The sequence below is a fragment of the Callithrix jacchus genome, chromosome 6 (assembly GCF_049354715.1).
Source record: "Callithrix jacchus isolate 240 chromosome 6, calJac240_pri, whole genome shotgun sequence".
Lineage (NCBI taxonomy): Eukaryota > Metazoa > Chordata > Mammalia > Primates > Cebidae > Callithrix > Callithrix jacchus.
The window spans coordinates 2,873,550-2,892,090 of NC_133507.1; the positions used below are offsets into that span (position 1 = coordinate 2,873,550).

General features: G+C 44.4%; 1 protein-coding gene across 6 annotated transcripts in view; it reads right to left on the reverse strand.

The window, feature by feature from the left end:
* The window catches only part of GABRG3 (gamma-aminobutyric acid type A receptor subunit gamma3), a 530,709-nt gene that overhangs the window by 141,668 nt on the left and 370,500 nt on the right, over positions 1 to 18,541 (reverse strand). The gene's annotated exons all lie outside the window — the stretch shown is intronic.

Sequence of the window (18,541 nt, forward strand, 5' to 3'; positions counted from 1 at the left end):
AAGAGGAGTAGATGAAAAGGATGGAAACGTGAATGAGGCGTGGAGGATGGTTAATGCACGGATACCGGAATCTCGGTCAATGAATGGTACCAAACGTAAGACATTAAAGTTGGGATAACGGGAATGCAGGAATGCTGTGTTATCTCACAACGTCTCCATAAACTGGAAACGATTCTAAAACACAAAGTTTATTAAAACATTTTAAAGACAGTGGTACACGTCACAGCAAATGCATGTACTAGGACTGAGAGTTCTTCACACCAAATTCCAGCACATGACTCCATCCAAGCTGCTAGTCTGTGTGTGTAGCAAGAGCTTGGACGGGGCCCACACCACCCTGCTCCTCTCCTAAGTTCACGCCGGGTGAGCAACATGGTTAGAGGACAACACTGCCAAGCGAATGGGTTGAGATCGCAGCACCACGTTTCAAACAAAGACTTTAAAATGACGACAGTGGGCATGAGAAGAAAAGCCTGGTCCAGTTTTAGTTGTGTTAACACCCAAACATCAAAGTTAAAATGTGAAAAGAAAATACTGCTTCTCTTCCTTTTCCTCATAACCATCTTCTGAAATAGGGTGAGTTTTTTGTTTTTTTGTTTTTTTTTTGAGACTGAGTTTCGCTTTTGTTCCCCAGGCTGGAATGCAATGGCATGATCTCAGCTCACCGCAACCTCCGCCTCCTGGGTTCAGGCAATTCTCCTGCCTCAGCCTCCTGAGTAGCTGGGATTACAGGCACACACCACCATGCCCAGCTAATTTTTGTATTTTTAGTAAAGACGGGGTTTCACCATGTTGACCAGGATGGTCTCGATCTCTTGACCTCGAGATCCACCCGCCTCGGCCTCCCAAAGTGCTGGTATTACAGACGTGAGCCACCGCGCCCGGCCTAGGGTGAGTTTTTAATCCCATTTTTTGCAAAACAGACGCCCCCATGCTTCCCAGGTCACAGATCTGATCAGTGGCAGTCAGGGCCTGCACCGTGAGTTGCACATTAGCACAAACACCGGGATGAATAGAGAAAAGTGTCAGAACAGTTCCAGGTGAGCAGCTATTCTACTATCAGCATTAAACACTATTATTATGAACTGAAAATGAAGTGCAGAACTGAGCTCTAAAGTGAAATCACAAGCAAACCTGAACCCACACTTCAGAGTCTGTCTCCCAGGACTGAGGGAGCTTCTCTGATGTCTTGGCATTCAGATTTCAAGTTGTCTAGATGCCATTTACGTAAACCCATTTCCTGTAACAGCATTTACAGGCAATTACACTTACTACTTTATAAGTGTGATAAGACTATAATAAAGTCTATAAAATATTAAAGGAGAAGCTACTTTTCTACTTTACAAAGGCTGCTGAATGACACGTGAACACTTGGTCTCCACATCTGTGTCAGGTGCCATTTGTAACACAAGGGATTTCTGATTGTGGGTTTTTTTTTTGTTTTGTTTTGTTTCTCTGAGATGGAGTCTTGTTCTGTTGCCCAGGCTGGAGGCTGGAGTGCAGTGGCACAATCTTGGCTCTGCCTCTAGGCTCAAGTGAGTTTCCTGCCTCAGCTTCTCAAGTGCTGGGATTACAAGCACATGCCACCACGCTTGGCTGATTTTTGTATTTTTTTTTTTTTTTTTTTTTTTTTTTGGAGACGGAGTGCAATGGCCCGATCTCGGCTCACTGCAACCTCTGACTCCGGGGTTCAGGCAATTCTCCTGCCTCGGCCTCCTGAGTAGCTGGGATTACAGGCACGCGCCACCATGCCCAGCTACTTTTGTATTTTTAGTAGAGACGGGGTTTCACCATGTTGATCAGGATGGTCTCGATCTTTTAACCTCATGATCCACCCGCCTCAGCCTCCCAAAGTGCTGGGATTATAGGCGTGAGCCACCACGCCAGGCCTGATCGTGTCTTTTGATCAGAATGCACTCCACAGACTCCCTAGAAGTGGTGAGAAACTCTCCACACAGACCCTAAAGCCACAGAATTTCTTCAGCTCTCATTCTTGGCCTACCTAGAAGGCGAAAGATGGCGTCATCTCTGTTTCTGACCGGACTCACCATAGATGAGAGGGACGTGCTGAGTCAAGAGGGCAGACAGCGTGCACCCCTATGCTCCCCGGGCTGGCCCTGACAAAATCACCTCCATGGCCCAGGAGCCACGTTTGCATTGCTGGGCACTATGGGTCTATTGGACTCACTGAGAAGTGCTATGCAGTTAAATAATATTCTGGTAAGTTCTTGTGTATTTCTTTTTTTTTTTTAGACGGAGTTTTGCTCTTGTTACCCAGGCTGGAGTGCAATGGCGCGATCTCGGCTCACCGCAACCTCCGCCTCCTGGGTTCAGGCAATTCTCCTGCCTCAGCCTCCTGAGTAGCTGGGATTACAGGCACGCGCCACCATGCCCAGCTAATTTTTTGTATTTTTAGTAGAGACGGGGTTTCACCATGTTGACCAGGATGGTCTCGATCTCTTGACCTCGTGATCCACCCGCCTTGGCCTCCCACAGTACTGGGATTACAGGTGTGAGCCACCACGCCGGCCTGTTCTTGTGTATTTCATCAAAACAAGCAAGACCATGTCAACAGTTTGAAGTCTAGTGCCTCAGAAGAAAAAAAAATATTAAACTTTTTTTTGGTTTGCTCATTCTTAACTTGTAAATTGCAGGCTGTTCACAGTTTACCACGTATTTCTCATGAAGTCAAATTTAATTCCTACTGAGCGACTAATGTTAGCAGGAAACAATACTGGTTTGTTTTCTCAAATTTCAATGGTGCAATAGATCGAAGAAGCAAAATCAATTTGAGGTGTTTTTATTTGTGAAGCATCATTCACTTAAAAACGTATTGCTCAGTATTTGTTCTGATTTTCCCATAATGTGCATTGGGTTTTTTAAAAGTTTAACAAAACAAATAATAAACATCTCACTTTGAGCATTGTGGGAAATTTATACCCGTGACATTGATATTCATGTTTGTAAACATTCTTTAACAAATTCTTGGCACATAAAAATTTAGCATAAGAGGTGAGATAGAACATATTCTTTGCTCTCAAGTAACTATTTGCCTATTTCCTTAACTTTGTGACAGCTTTTATGCCCTGCAGGCAGCTTTATGGCTGCACATTTTGCCCTGCTTTTAAATCCAACCGTAAAAGAACACCACGACATGTTCTTTTCAATTATTTTGCTTTTTTACATTTGTTAAAGGAGGAAATAAAAAGCAAACACTTGGCTGGTTTGTTAAGCATTTTACCAAATATAAGCTGATGTGTTAACTTGAAGAGTTATTTGAATTACGTGCTCTGAGTAGCTGCAATGGATTATTGTTCTGCAGAGTGATAGTACATGTGTGTATTTTACCAATCAGAGTTAGACGGTGGGACGTGGAAGCAGGAAGAACGGCAGGCATGTCTGCTGAGTGATGATGCACTGGCAGTGAAGACCATTTTTCTGAGAAGCACACACACTCCAGCAACACACTTTATTGATCAAAATAACCCCTTTCACTGCAGATAACAATGGTGGCACTGGTATAAAATTTGGTTGAATAGGTTTTTATTTACATGAGTATCTGGTGCGTTCTCTGTGGGGCAGGAAAAATTTAAATGAAACTGCTCTGGATATCAAGTTAAGTTCGCGAAGATTACACTATCTACACTATCACAAAATGACCCCTTTCCACACAGACTCTTCACTGGATACTTTGAAACCAGTTATTTTCTGCTAATCTCATAGTTTAATACGGCAACTCTCTGCTGCTTCTGCTGTTTTCATTTGTATTTTCTATTTTAATGAGATGGAATTGATTTTCTGTTAACTTTCTATTTGCATCTACTTTGTGTGCAAATTTCCCATTTATGTTACATGCACACTTCCCTGTTGGACTGTGTGTTTTATTGATTCATGTTTTGGTATTGATTTGTGGGGCTGCTCTGTTGAGCAGGAACGTTATGTGTTAGGACACATTCAGTCACAAGGCATACAATCGAATGTGGATTAAACTTAAGCAGACACAAAAAGCCAATATACTGGATTGTGTAACTAGCAAAATCAGAACCAGGTGTGGGTTAAGGAGAGAAAAAATTCAGGTCTCTCCTCTCTCTCTCTCTCTCTCTCTCTCTGCTCATTTCTCCGCTCTGCTTTCTTCCATGGGGTCTTAACTCACAGGCAGACTCTCTGGAAGGTTTCCTATTTTGTGCGTTGATCTGTTTTCTTGGGGTCCATGGTATTTACCTGGTGCGCTCTCTGCTGAGTCTGTCTGGACTGACTGCACGCTTCTACTGCAGACGGGTCATTTAGAGGCCTGTTTTCATGCACTGTGGGTAACACACCACAGCCAACCATCTACCAATCCAGCACCTCACAACTTTTTGACTCACTTTTCCTAAACACTGTCAAGGACGGACTCTGTTGTCATGCTCCTGGAGAATGCCATCAGTGGTACTGGGGCTTTTCTGAAACCTTGTTGTTGAAAATGAGTCTTCTTAGCCTTTCCTGTGTGGCAGATCCATCAGCAATGTTTGGATCACAGCCGAGGCAATTCTACATTTACATTTTATCTCCTTCCTTCTTTCCTCCCTTCCTCCCTCCCTCTTTCTCAGCACTGCAGAGTACGCTGACTTTGCACTATCATGAGCAGAAGTGACACTCTGCCCCCTCTCTACTGGGGTCCATCGAGACTGGGGGACAGAGGCCTCCTGTGATACCCACTGCACACCAAGCTAAGCAGACAACAGCCAAGAGTCTGCTTCCATCTCTCCGCTGCCACCTAAAAAGGAAGAATCTGGAAGAAAACATATTCCTATCTGTGTATCAAGTCCCAATCGATAAGTGAATGAAACAACCAGAATTAACAGAAAAAAAAAAAAGCTTGGAGAAATGAACTAGAATATGGAATACCCTCTAATTACAAATGGCCTCTGGGTAGCGCAAAGTAGGGCAGGCCAAAATAGTGCTGAATAGGCTTTGAACGTAAAATTAACTTCAAATAACAGCCCAGAAAAGTAGGCCAGAATGTGCACTCAAAAACTAACCCATTTATTTTTTGCTAAAATAATAGATTTAAATAGGTACCAGAGTCTCATAATTTCATACTCAAAATGTCCAGAACACAATACAGAATGACTCGTCAAAAAAAAACCAAAAACCCACAAAGTACAACTGGAATTTGAAATCAGCAGACATCAACACCAAGAGATCACACATGGTAGCCTTGTCTAACAAGGGTTTCAAAGCAGTGCTCCAGTAAGGTTTGTACTTTAGTTAACATATTATAAATATATAGTTAATATATAGTCAGCTCTGATCATAGTAATTGGGAGATTCTGGGTTAAGGATACAGAAGTAACCCTCTATGGTATTAGTGATGTTTTAAGTGAAGGTAAAATTATTTATGTATGAAAAGTTTAAAAAAGTAAAGCAACTTTTATATGCATAGTCACATGGAAAATTTTTTAAATTGTCAAAAGAAGCCAGATACACACACAGAGAAGAGCATCCTGTGTCATTCAGTTTTTCTGAAATCCAAGAACAAGGTAATCTATGGTGGCAGAGTGTGTGAGGAACTTGCCCAGCCCTCTCTCAATTATAACTAAAAATGAATATTGTCCAAAGGACACACAAGAAATAGAAAAGGATTTGTCCAAGAAAATCCACTGAATCTGGTTGTAAACAGTAGCGTCTGTAGCATTTCAGCTACACGCTGCTCACACCCAACCCAAGCTCCATACCATGTAAATTCTGTCCTGGAAAGCAGCGCCTCCCATGAGTACAGACAGCTTTAAAGCACTGCCACACAGGATGACTTCGTTTGGAGCAGAGCATGGAAAAAATCCTCCTGAAAAAACATCTCCAAAATTCCATGGAAAAATCCCGGGTGCATTGTTCAAACAATACAGATCTCAGTGACAAACCATCCTGGGAGGCTAACGTTGCTGTGATATCAGCGGGGAAAGTAAGAAAAAGCTTATCAGCCAGAAATTTAACATGAAGATCCAGCCAAAGAGACCCTGGCTTAGATGTCACTCATCTTGGACCAGCTCACAAGAGGCTGGAGAGGGTCTCTGGAACGAAAAGACAGACTTCTTATCTTCCTCAGTTTTAAAAATCCGATGGCACAGGATGGGAAACTAACTCACTCGAGCAGTTTAAAGACAAGCTGTGATAACCTGCTGTCGCCAGGAAAGTGTGCGCATCCACTGGCAACACGTAGGAAGCCTGACTTAAAAATACCAAGATAGAAAACGCCAGCTGAAAGAGAGAGAGAGAAAGAGAAGGCGGCATCAGAGGCCATCCCCACGGAGGTCAAACAAGCCGCAGACGGTCTCTGCAATCAGTGAACAACCACAACACTGCGACAACACAGCCGGGGGTATCAGAATACACAGTCGCTACAATATATTATCGAAAATATGCAGCTTTCAGCAGACATTTGTGAAACATTAAAAGAAACAGGAAAATGTGACCCAGGCAGAGGAGGAAACGTCATTCAACAGAAACTGTCTTTGAGAGGGTACGGTTGTCGGGCTTAACAGGAAAAGACTAATGAAAAGATACTAGACACGCACTCAAAGGACTGGAGGAAACCATGCTGGCAGGACTATGGGTCACCAGGGGAGACTGTTAACATACAATAGAATTATAAAAATAAACCAAATGGGCCGGGCGCGGTGGCTCACGCCTGTAATCCCAGCACTTTGGGAGGCCGAGGTGGGTGGATCATGAGGTCAAGAGATCGAGACCATCCTGGTCAACATGGTGAAACCCAGTCTCCACTAAAAATACAAAAAATTAGCTGGACATGGTGGCACGTGCCTGCGATCCCAGCTACTCAGGAGGCTGAGGCGGGAGAATTGCCTGAACCCAGGAGGCGGAGGTTGCGGTGAGCCGAGATCACGCCATTGCACTACAGCCTGGGTAACAAGAGTGAAACTCCGTCTCAAAAAAATAAATAAATAAATAAACTGAATGAAAATTCTAGATTGGAAAAGACAATAAGTAAAACTGGGACTCAATAGCAGATTTGAGCTAACAGAGGAAATAATCAGTGAACTTAATGATCATTCGGTAAAGATGACCCACTCTCAAGACCAGCAAAAAGAAAAAGCAATGAAGAAAAATAAACACAGCCTCAGAGACCTGAGGGGTGTCAGTTGGTCCTTCAACACAGGTGAAATGGTACTGTCAGAGCAAGAGGAAAGATGTGGAGGGAGAAAATACGTCCTAAAAAATCCTGCCTAAAAACTTTCAAAATGTGATTCAAACCTCAATCTGCATGTCCAATAAGCTACGAAACTCCAAGCAGGAGAAGCAGCGTGATCCACGCCCAGACAACTGAGAGTCAAATTGTTAAAAAAAAAAAGGTAGTCTATGATGACAGAAATAACAGGTGCCTCAGGGCTCTGAGAAATTCGAGTGTAAAGCATTTTAAAATGTGGCTGGACGCAGCGGCTCATGCCTGTAATCCCAGCACTTTGGGAGGCTCATGTGGGTAGATCACCTGAGGTCAGGAGTTCGAGACCAGCCTGGCCAACATGGCAAAACCCCATCTCTACTAAAAATAAAAAAAAAAACTTGCCGGGCATGGTGGAGGCTGAGGTAGGAGAGCCACTTGAACCCAGGAGGCAGAGACTGCAGTGAGCCAAGATCACGCCACTGTGCTCCAGCCTGGGTGACGGAACAAGACACTGTCTCAAAAAAAAAGTATTTTAAAATGCAAGTTGTATTATATTCAGGTAGGATGAGGCCAATAAATCAAGATGTGATTCTCACTGAAAAGACTGCTACTCATGGTTCTTAAGAGAATAGGGCACACCACAACACTGGGCAGGCAAAGGAGAGGATGAAAATGTGGGTAAGGCCCTTTACTGTGGTTTCCATGGGAAGGAACAGGCAAGGAAGAAAAAGCAGGTTTATAATTCCCAGTTTTAATAATTTCAGTGGGTTCTGAGACGGGGCTGTCGCCAGTTGCCTTGGGGTGATCAGCACTGAATAATACCCGAGTGTGAGAACGCTGTGAAGCCTCTAAGAGAAGGCTGAGGTGTGGGCTTCTGATTAGTTGGTCTGCATATGAGAAGCATGCTCCTGGGAGAATCAGTTAAATAACCCAAGGAAGGGCAACTATTCCAGAGTCGTGAAGGCCCCATGATGGTCAAAGCATCAAAATAAAAAGACCTGTTACATCAAAGGGCAGGAGGAACATTTTGGGGATGATAAAAATATTCTTTCTATTTTTTGGATGGTGGTTACACAGATGTATGTAAATACATTAAGCTGAATATGTAAGATATGTGCATTTTACTATATACCAATTATACTCTAATCAAAACATATAATACAAATATAAATATAAATCGAGAGAAGCGATCTGATGTAGATTGATTAAAAAAAAAGACCTATATTGGAAAGTTATTATTAGGGTCAAATACCACATATTGAAAGTTTCCACTGAAGACCTGGATACATGTTACACGTTTAACATATTGGTGCCGTTTCTATTACGTGTATTATTAAGAAGACTTCTCTCCTTTGCACCACTTTTTCCTATTTAACATTAATCTGCAATTCAGACTTGTGTTGATGGCCTAAGGCTCAGAACACTACTAAATAATCAATCAGGACCAAGCATCAGGGCCGTTTTATGATTCTATATTCTCTGATATTCATAATTCGTCTAGAACGTGAATCAAACTCTTCCGTCTATGAAACCGACTCCAACATCCCCTTTCTCAAGCAGTTATGTGGGTGTGTCTATCGCACTTTTTACTTGTGTTAGTTCTTAGTAGTTCTCAAAAGTCCTTCTATTAAAATGCCCTCTTTTACTTTTTCAGGCAGCAGGTGGGTTTTCTGATAGGATGACTGGAATCATTTCACTTAATGCAGTTCTTGAGTCTCATTTCCTAGGCTTGTGCTAGATTTTAATGTTCTGAGAATTTTTTCCAGTCACACATGACTTGCATTTAATCAAGAAAAGCGACAGAACGTGGAAGGCTGAGCCACCTTCTCACTGCTTGCAATGTTGCTGTGTCCTGGGTTTTTTCTGTTGCTGGGATGACTTGACTTCGGGTCCTAGACATACTGTCACCACTAACTCTGTACACGGTACTGAGTGGACATGTTTGCATTTCTATCGAGTAAAATTAAACACTGTCCATTTGCTGAACAGATGATAATTAATTAACAGAAAATAGGAGAAGAAATCTATTGTGGAAAGCTGTTGTGTAGGCCTTAATTACAGTCTGTTTCTAAAGAAATCCAGAGGAATAATCGATTAAAAAAACAAACAAAAAAAAAACAGTTGTTTGGCCTCCACCAACACTGCACCATTGAAGGCACCACTCTGCTTTGTGATGTTACAAGACAAACATGGAATCTTGCTGTTATCACACACTTTGTTTTATTATATACAAGTTACTTTATTTTCAAACCTTTAAGCACTTATTATAAAAAAGACACACGTTATTTTTTGAATTAATCAACACGTTTTTCTGCAAAATAATGAAGAAAATGGCATGCACGTTTGCATGATGCTTCACTCTCAGTGAGCTTTTACAAGGCAAGAGTCATTTTTTCTCCTTTAGACTTGGTATCTTCCTCTCACATACACTATGTTCTGCTTGACCTGGCACCTCTGATCAGATGACTGGAAATATTTCACCTAATATTGCATTTCATTGAAAAAAATTTTTTTTTAATTAGACAAACACAGCCTTGGACAGATGACTGGGAAACAAGCATACATCAGAATTTTTCTGGGCAACTAAATGAGTGATTACTTTCAGACAGGGAAACTGAGGCATAATTGAGTTCCCCAAAGCCACAGCTTAGACGTGCAGCGTCCCAGCTGCTATGGGACATATCACAGGAGCGTGAGACACGCTCTGTAAACACAGGCATAGCCTATTTGGTGAGCTAGATTCAACAAGCAAAAGAATGATCTTTGTTAATTTGAGAGAAAAACAGAACCGACTTTACCTTGTCATGACAAATAAGTAGCTAGTACAAACTTAACATTAAGGTACGATGCTCAGATAAAGACAGTTACGCCTCGGCCAAGAAAGCTCTTAGACACAGCATGGTCGGCAGCTTCCAGGAGTCAGCCCTCGGGCATCAGCACAGCTCACGCACTCCCGGGCTGCTTCCTCCTCATCTCACCAGCCCCTTCACACACACATGTTCTGTGGCTCACTTTTCTTCTTCCTTCCTTACCCCTAGATGATTTTATCCAGTTCAAGGCTTTATAAGTCTGTTCTTTGCTGATGACTTCCAAATGTATATTTGGACCTCTGTACTGAATTCAGGATTAATACATACAAGTACACTCAACATTTTCACGATGATGTCTGCCAAACACTCAGCTATTCCCCAAGCAGAGCTCCCGAGTTTCCCCAATCGTTGCATCAATACCAACTCCTCCCATGGTGGTCCTGATAATATGACTCCTTTCTCTCCTCATACCACATACTCAGCTTCTCACCAAATACTGTCCATGATATGCTTACCGTATCCAAAATCCGACGACACCCCAGCACTTAGGATGCACCCTAGCTCAAGCCACCATCACCTCTTCCTTCTGTGGGTCTCCCTGCAGGTACTCTTGCTCTCCTCCCATCTATTTTCCATACAACTGTCAGAGCATGAGTCAAGCATGAATTCAAAGCATGAATCAAGTCACTCACGCCTGTCCTCTTCAAAGCCCTCCAGTGGCTCCCGTTTTCACTCCGAACCAAGGCCATATGGTGCCCTCCAGCTGTTCCTCGACTCTTCTATGTATTTTCTGCCTTAGAACTTTTACCTGTTTTTTCCTCTGCCTTCAAGTCTCTTGTCACTTAATTAGCTTAGCTGTCACTGCCCTATTGCAAAGAGCCATCTCCCTTCACTGACATCTCAATATATATTCCCTAAACTTTCCTCTGTACGTCTTGTCTCCATCTGCTAGACCGCGTATTTTACAAGCTCGCTTATTAACTTTTATCTAGCCTAGAAAATGGCATGAACATGCAAAAAAGTTAGAAGTTTTTGGCAATTTGATTTACTGCTGTATTTCCAACACCTGGAAAGTATGTAGCACATTTGATTCTCAATACATTTGAAATGAATGGAGCTAGGGGCTTAGGGAGAGATCACCTAGCTGGGGGTTAGTCTTTAATGAAGTTTTATCAATGCAACTCTAATTTCAAAAATCACAGAATATGGAAGCAATCACAATAATTACATTTAACATTTGGTAAATTATGTTCTAAGATAACAAGTTCCTCATGGTACTCCTATAATTGGGGAATGGAGACACAAGAGGAAAATTTACGCAGGTGAAAAGCTCATACATTAATCATACTTCCATCCACTCAACACAAATTATGAACCTGAAATTCATCTCAGCCTCCTGTTCTCTCATCCCCACCTTCAAGAAGACACACTGTTGAGGGAAAAAGCTGAGATCGTCAGCCTGGATCCTGCGTAGAAGAAATGGACAGGAGAAACAAAATTCTGGTCCTGGCATATATGGACCTCTCTCCTTCTCACAGTAAGGACAAACCTGAACAAACTGAAAAATAAAAAACTCATCTTAGATCCATCAAAGAATTCAGGTCACAAGGCAAACGGCTGCTTCCAAAACTGGAGAGACAGATTCGTGGATACAGAGAATTACAACTTACTGGAGCAGATGCCCAGAGGCAGGACTCTCTTCCCGAGCCAGCACCGGGGCGAGAAAACCTAAACCGTAATCAACAAACTGCTGGAGACCCAGTGTGGACAAAAATCTCAGAGTTAAAAACTCCAGGGAGTCCAGTCTTGGGGGAGTCCCCCCATTTTCATGAATTTTACTTCCACAAGTTCTATATGGTTCTCACAGTAAAGATCAGATAAAAATCCCATCACGCCTTCAGGAGGAGGAGGGAATAAGGAACCATTTTGAAATATGCCCAAAGCATTCTGTTCTTAACAAGGCCTACCCTTAAGTAAACTGTTTTGCCATCTGGGGTTCTGTCGCGGCCACATCTAGTCAGACAACGAGACGTTCTCAACTGCAGCCCCCTCGGTCTTCCTGTCTCACCTAAAGACGGAGGGAACAATGGAGAATCCTTCTTGAAGGTCAGAGCCCAGGAGCACAGGCTTCAATAAGAGACTGAGATCTAACAGACCACAGAACTCTTCTCCTCCCATGGCTCCTGATGACCACATCCCGTAAAACAACAGGGGGATGTGCTGGAAGGAACCACAAGTCTCAGACCTTGCTCAGAACAACTCTCCAGGGAAACCCAAAGATGACAGGGGAGACCAAACAATGACATCAGAGAAAACGTTAGCCCTGACACCTACAGCTGCAGCTAACTGCGAAAAAATAAATAAATAAACCAAAAACCCCAACTCCTAGCTGGGAAACATAAAACCTCACAATAAAGCCTTATTTACTTCCACTCCTTTCACGAATACAGCATGCCTGTCTCTTAATTGAAAAAAAGATTACAAGACATAGCAAAAGACAGAAAAGACCCAGAGTTTAAATACGTGGAAAAGACATCAGAGCCAAACTCACATAAAGCAGAGATGTTGGGATTGTCAGACCACAAAGGTAAAACAATTATAATTAATATGCTAAAGGATGTGCTGGAAAAAGTGGACAACACATAAACATAGAGGGAAAATGCAGACAGAAACCTGGGAGCTCTGGGACAGGATTAAAAGAAAATGCGAGTGATCAAAAACACTGTATCAGAAATGGAAAGTGTCTTTGAGAGGTTCATTAACAGATCGCACTTTCGGAGGCTGAGGCGGGTGGATTGCGAGGTCAAGAGATTGAGACCATCCTGGTCAGCATGGTGAAACCCCGTCTCTGCTCAAAATACAAAAAATTAGCTGGGCACGGTGGCGCGCGCCTGTAATCCCAGCTACTCGGGAGGCTGAGGCAGGAGAATTGCCTGAACCCAGGAGGCGGAGGTTGCGGTAAGCCGAGATCACGCCATTGCCCTCCAGCCTGGGTAACGAGTGAAACTCCATCTCAAAAAAACAAACAAACAAAAAAAAACACACAGATTGGACATAGCTGAGACCAACAGTAAGTTTGAAAAAATGTCAACAGAAATGTTGAAATCTAAAATGTAGAGAAAAACAAAAGAGCTAAGGGGAGAGAACAGAATATTCAAAAACCATGGGAAAAATATAAAACATACAACACATTCACAGTGGGAAATCCAGAAACAAAGAGATAGAAAACCACAAGAAAAATATTTGAAACTATAATCACTGGAAAATTTCAAGATTTAATGAGACACCAAATCACAGATTCGGGAATTTCAGAGAGAACACTGAGCAGCAGGCCCATCATATTCGAAGTGCAGTAAATCAAAGACACAAAGAATCTCTCTAAACAGGCAGCTAATGAAGCTGGAGGAACCTGCTCCTCCTCTGGGGTGGTCTCCTGAGATTCCAGGGCAAAACACGTGCATGTCACTGTGCCTGCCACTAACACACCAAGTCCGCTGGACCAGGTTCCCAGGGTGGTTCCAGACTCTGCTGCTCAGCTCTCAAGTGCAGCCATTAACAAACTGGAACCGATTCAAATAGGTGGGAACTGGCAGCGTCAGGCTGTCTGATCAACGGCTGACACAGGCCAGCGAGCGAGCGCGCGGCAGAGCGAGTTCTCCAGGCTATTGCAGGAGAAGCCTCAGTGGCCATCTGGTTAGCGATTCCTTCCTGGCAGCCTGTCCACTGTGTGTTCTCCTTGGGTTCCCTTTCTACTCTGCTAGATGCCCAGCTCAAACCTCAGGGCTGTCAAAGCTGAAAGATACTTCCAGATAACCCAGGAAAATACTTCATCTGATAGATGTGAAGACCGAGGACCTGAGATGATGTGTGAGTAACCCCAATATTTAATTCCACGTCAGCTGTTTGCAGTGCATCTGCTGCTGAATTTCATTAAAGGCATATTTTAAAGAATGGCTTTGTTTTTCAAGAACCTAAGATTTAATGGATTAGCATGTCCTAAGGGCATGCAATCAGCATCCAGCCTACTCTGTTCCATGTTGGAACTGATGGCTTCACACGAGGAACTGGTAAGGGGCAGAGGGACTATCCATCCTCAGCCTCCCCACAGTGAGAGAAGACGGCGAAGCGGGTCTGGGTCTGCAACCACATCTGAACGGTCTTCCTTACGTCTGATGCCATCATCTCAGAGCTGGAAGGCTGTGTTCACACATCAGAGATATTCCCAGAATCCCATCTGATTTTTAGGAAGCATGACTGCATCATTTCGGGCTGAAGCAACGGCCATCTACAATGGCATTGCTTCAGGTTGGTTCAATCATCATTTCCAACGGAGCTTTCTGGTCCGGCAATTTTCCTCCTCAGGCTTCGTGGGCTCATTGATTGAAAGGTCATTTACACGACACTTGCTCTGGGAGAGCTCCGTGTTTCTGTATTCCTTCACTATTCTGTTATTCTGTTGAACACACTTGCATTATCTAGAACTTTCTGCTGAGTACCACTCTGAACATCTACGGTATAAAGCTACTGAGGTTGGATAAAGTGACTTCCGAAGCTTTCTGAAATCCAGAAATCCTTTAAATCATCCATGCAATTAAGGTGCTTACTACATTTTTAGTGTTACACATAAACAAGGTAAAACCAAAAAGAAAAATGCCAGAGGGGATGCTGAACACAGAAAAGCTTTCAAAACAACGAAGGAGCAAGGACAACTCAGAGTCAGGTGTCAGAAAACATAGGTGACTTATTACTTGGCCCTTGACTTCTGTCCAAAGTCATTTCGGAATGTGAGGTTCCTTCGGCTTGGACCTTCCTGGAGAGAGGCATCAAGCTTTCCCCGCAATGCCTTCAGTTCCCAGTGCCTGCCCGCCCCCAGCAAACCGTACGTACTCAGTGCCTCGACCATAAAGCCCCCCAGACGCCCGTGCACACGGATTTGTTCATGCATCAGAGATATTCCCAGAAGGAATACAGAAACAAGGAGCTCTCCCAGAGCAAGTGTCGTGTAAATGACCTTTCAATCAATGAGCCCACGAAGCCTGAGGAGTAAAATTGCCGGACCGGAAAGCTCCGTTGGAAATGATGATTGATCTGGGAAATGTCTACTTGTCATTTTCAGTAACTGAAGGGTGAAGCACCAGGTTCAGAGTGAGCCTGGGTTCCACCCTGGGTGCCCCTGACGAGGTGACTGCACCCCAGTGCTCAGGGTCCTGCAGAACCAGAGGTAACAATAATGAAACCCACTTCACATGGTGTCGTGAGGGTCTGTGAAATGCTGCAGGAAACTACATCAAGGACCCAGAGAGGGACCGTGCCACACCAGGCACCGCGATGGAATTACCATGCTTGTGTTATTAGTATGATTATCCATGCCATTCAATAACCTCATAGAAATGTAACTTCTGAGGGAGACCATAGGTTCTGTGAGCACAGCCCATGCCTGCTCCATAGTCCTCAATCTAGAGCTTCTACCCTGCAATGGTTTTGACCAACCACCCTAGCACCGTGTTAACATGTGGGTGCGTGTGCGTGTGCATGTGTGTGAGCATATGTGTGTGTGTGTGCGTGTGTCCCCGCCCACTTTCCCACACACCTCCATCAGGTTTCCTGGTGGCAAACTTTAGGAACGAGTTAAACTCTAGATGAGCGGTGCTGTCTGTCCTTGTCTCTGTTACCTGAGACTCACACCTTGCTCTTGACCATCAATCTCTGACCTTTCTCCATCATGGAAGAAATTCAATGAAGAAAAGAAACAGCCCTTCTCTACGAGACGTACGGCTGGATGGTCCATCCCAGCAGCACTGTCCCAGCCAATTCCTGGCCATTCTGCGGCTGCTGTGGGAGGTGAGAGTCCCAAAGCTGAAAGAAACCCAGTGAGATGGAGAGGAAAGAGGAACAGCGTGCTCAGAAAGGAGACAGGGCAGAGAGAGTTCAGAAGAGGACCCTACACCTGCCCTGGCCCCTGCTGACGCTTCCTTCTGTGAAAACACATCTTATTTCAGCGGTCCAGCTGTCTTGTCTCACATCTAGACTTTTCTGTGTGAGTCCACAGAAGGAAAACTGGGGCAGTGATCACAGTTAGTTACACCAAGGACCACGTGGTACAGTGTAGGTCCTATGATTTTTTTTTTTTTTTTTTTTGAGGTGGAGTTTCACTCTTGTTACCCAGGCTGGAGTGCAATGGCGCAATCTCGGCTCACCGCACCCTCCGCCTGCTGGGTCAGGCAATTCTCCTGCCTCAGCCTCCTGAGTAGCTGGGATTACAGGCACGCACCACCGTGCCCAGCTAAGTTTTTGTATTTTTAGTAGAGACGTGGTTTCACCATGTTGACCACGATGGTCTCGATCTCTTGACTTCGTGATCCACCCGCCTTGGCCTCCCAAAGTGCTGGGATTACAGGCGTGAGCCACCGCGCCCGGCCCTAGGTCCTATGATTAATGCACAATGAAGAGACAGATCTAAGTAATCAACCATACAAAGTTCAGAAAAGTCACCACATATATACAGTGTTATTCAATTTCACTTTAATATGTACAGACATGCCCTTTGTATTTGAAGCATTTCTAAGGTTGTTTGAAAGCACAGCTCCTTCCCAGTCCTGAAATGTTCTCTCTGTTTCTCTCACTGTGCAATGGCCAAGGCACTGTGTTAAAAGAGGGCTGTAAAATTGTAGACTCTGTGAGGCAATATAAAACACTTTCAGGAAAAAAATGTGGCATCTCCCACCCTAACCTCACCAAGATTTAGTCAACTGTTTTGAATTTTGCTTGGGGGCACCACACACCTTCATTGGTAGGCTGGTTTCTTTTATTATGACTTTTGTCCAGCTAGGATAGGTCAAGAGGTATGTTGGCCGAGAGACACAGGAGGAGAACTGGGATCTTCCACTTAAATGATTAAAATTAAAACCCAGGATAACCAGCTCCCAGGTGTTCCCAGCAGACAGGAGGTGTGCAGGGCATCATGGTGAGGGAGGGAAGCGGTGTGCAACCCCAGGAGGTATGAGGATGGGAACGCCATCTTTGGGAAGGAACTGCAGGGCCCTGGACCCCAGCTAGTCAGGGAGGCCTGCTGACAGTAGTGGAGGTGAGGATTCTTAGTCCTCACATGGGGAAGACACACACGAGGGCCTCCTTGGTACCTTTGGGGGGCCCACTGTCCAAGCCATCAGGGGATAGGGCGGTGAGCTCACAGAGGGTGCCATTGCCCCCACGGCAGGAAGCAGAGGCATCACAGAAGTGACACTGAGGAGCGGGCTGCCGCAGGGGCAGGTTTGCAGAGAAAGAGGAATGCATAGAAACAGGCCAGGTCGGGGCCAAGGTGGGCAGGGAGACGGGGCCACCAGGTTCTATCACTGACCACGGCAAAATCCAACTTTTCGCAGCCATGCAGGCCTACAGTGACGCAGAAGGAGCTTACCATGAGGGAGAAATGAGTGGTTCGCAGAGACGAGCAGAGACCTCCTGAACCCGGACCAGCGAGAGGGCCAGGACTCCTCTCATCCCTGCGAAGACATAGCCTGGCTTCTTTAACCCGGATGTTCGTAAACGCATCTTAGCCAGAAGAACGGGGCTGAGGCTGGAAGGAGAGCCTCAAAAGACCTGCCCCACAGACAGGAGCTAAGCCAGATCATGCCAGTGAATACTTTTAATTATTGGCAGATCAAAGGCTCTGTCCCTAACACACAAGAATCCATGAGGGTGATGCCTTGTGCACTTTAGACCAGTCATGGAAATCAAAGTTCATGGGATTCCTTTTTCTTTTATTATTTTCACCCAAGAGCTTTCAGGGATACGTCTTTATCCCGCTCCAAAGGTCTTTCTCCATATGATGCGGGAAAGAGCCGGGAGCTGGAGTCTGGAGCCCAGCTGGCTGCATGACTGCGGGCTGACAATGGTCTTGGGGCTCCTTCTGCCATCTCCCGAGCCTACGTGCCTATGTGTCCTCTATTTAAACTAGAAGAGCGATCCGTGTCTCATTATAGTGCTTCTGTGGATGTCTCTGGATTCTGACACCTAAACCCAAAAGAAGCTTCATGTCTTTATTTCCACAAACTACAGCTGGAAAGGAGACCATTTCACAAGTTTTCCTCCTCCTTCCGCTTCTCATCTGATGCTACTGAAAAGGAACTCCCATAAAGGGGAACCTTCTTCCATTTCTGCCCACAACAATCAAAGTCTGTGCATTTGCGGGCTAACAGCGAGCCCTATAAACCAATTCAAAAATGAACCATTTACTTATTTTTGCATGTGATGCTACTGTCTTTCGCAGTGTACTAAAGCAGCTTGAACTCTGGCATGAGACATGGATTTCATTCCTGGCTTCATCTCCAATAGAAGACAGGACTTTGGACTCTGCTTCTTTATTTTTTAATGAGAGTCTGAATTCCATCCTCACGGGAATGTTTCACAGGCAACCCTCATAGTAATAATCAACTACAGAGAGAAAAATAGTGGTAGTGGGGAAACTGGGCAACCCGCCTTAGGCGTCATCAAAGTTGACATCATTAGTTAGGGGACAAGTCGGTGTCACCTGTGCCCTGATGTGAGCACTGCCAGCCGCTCCTCCAGG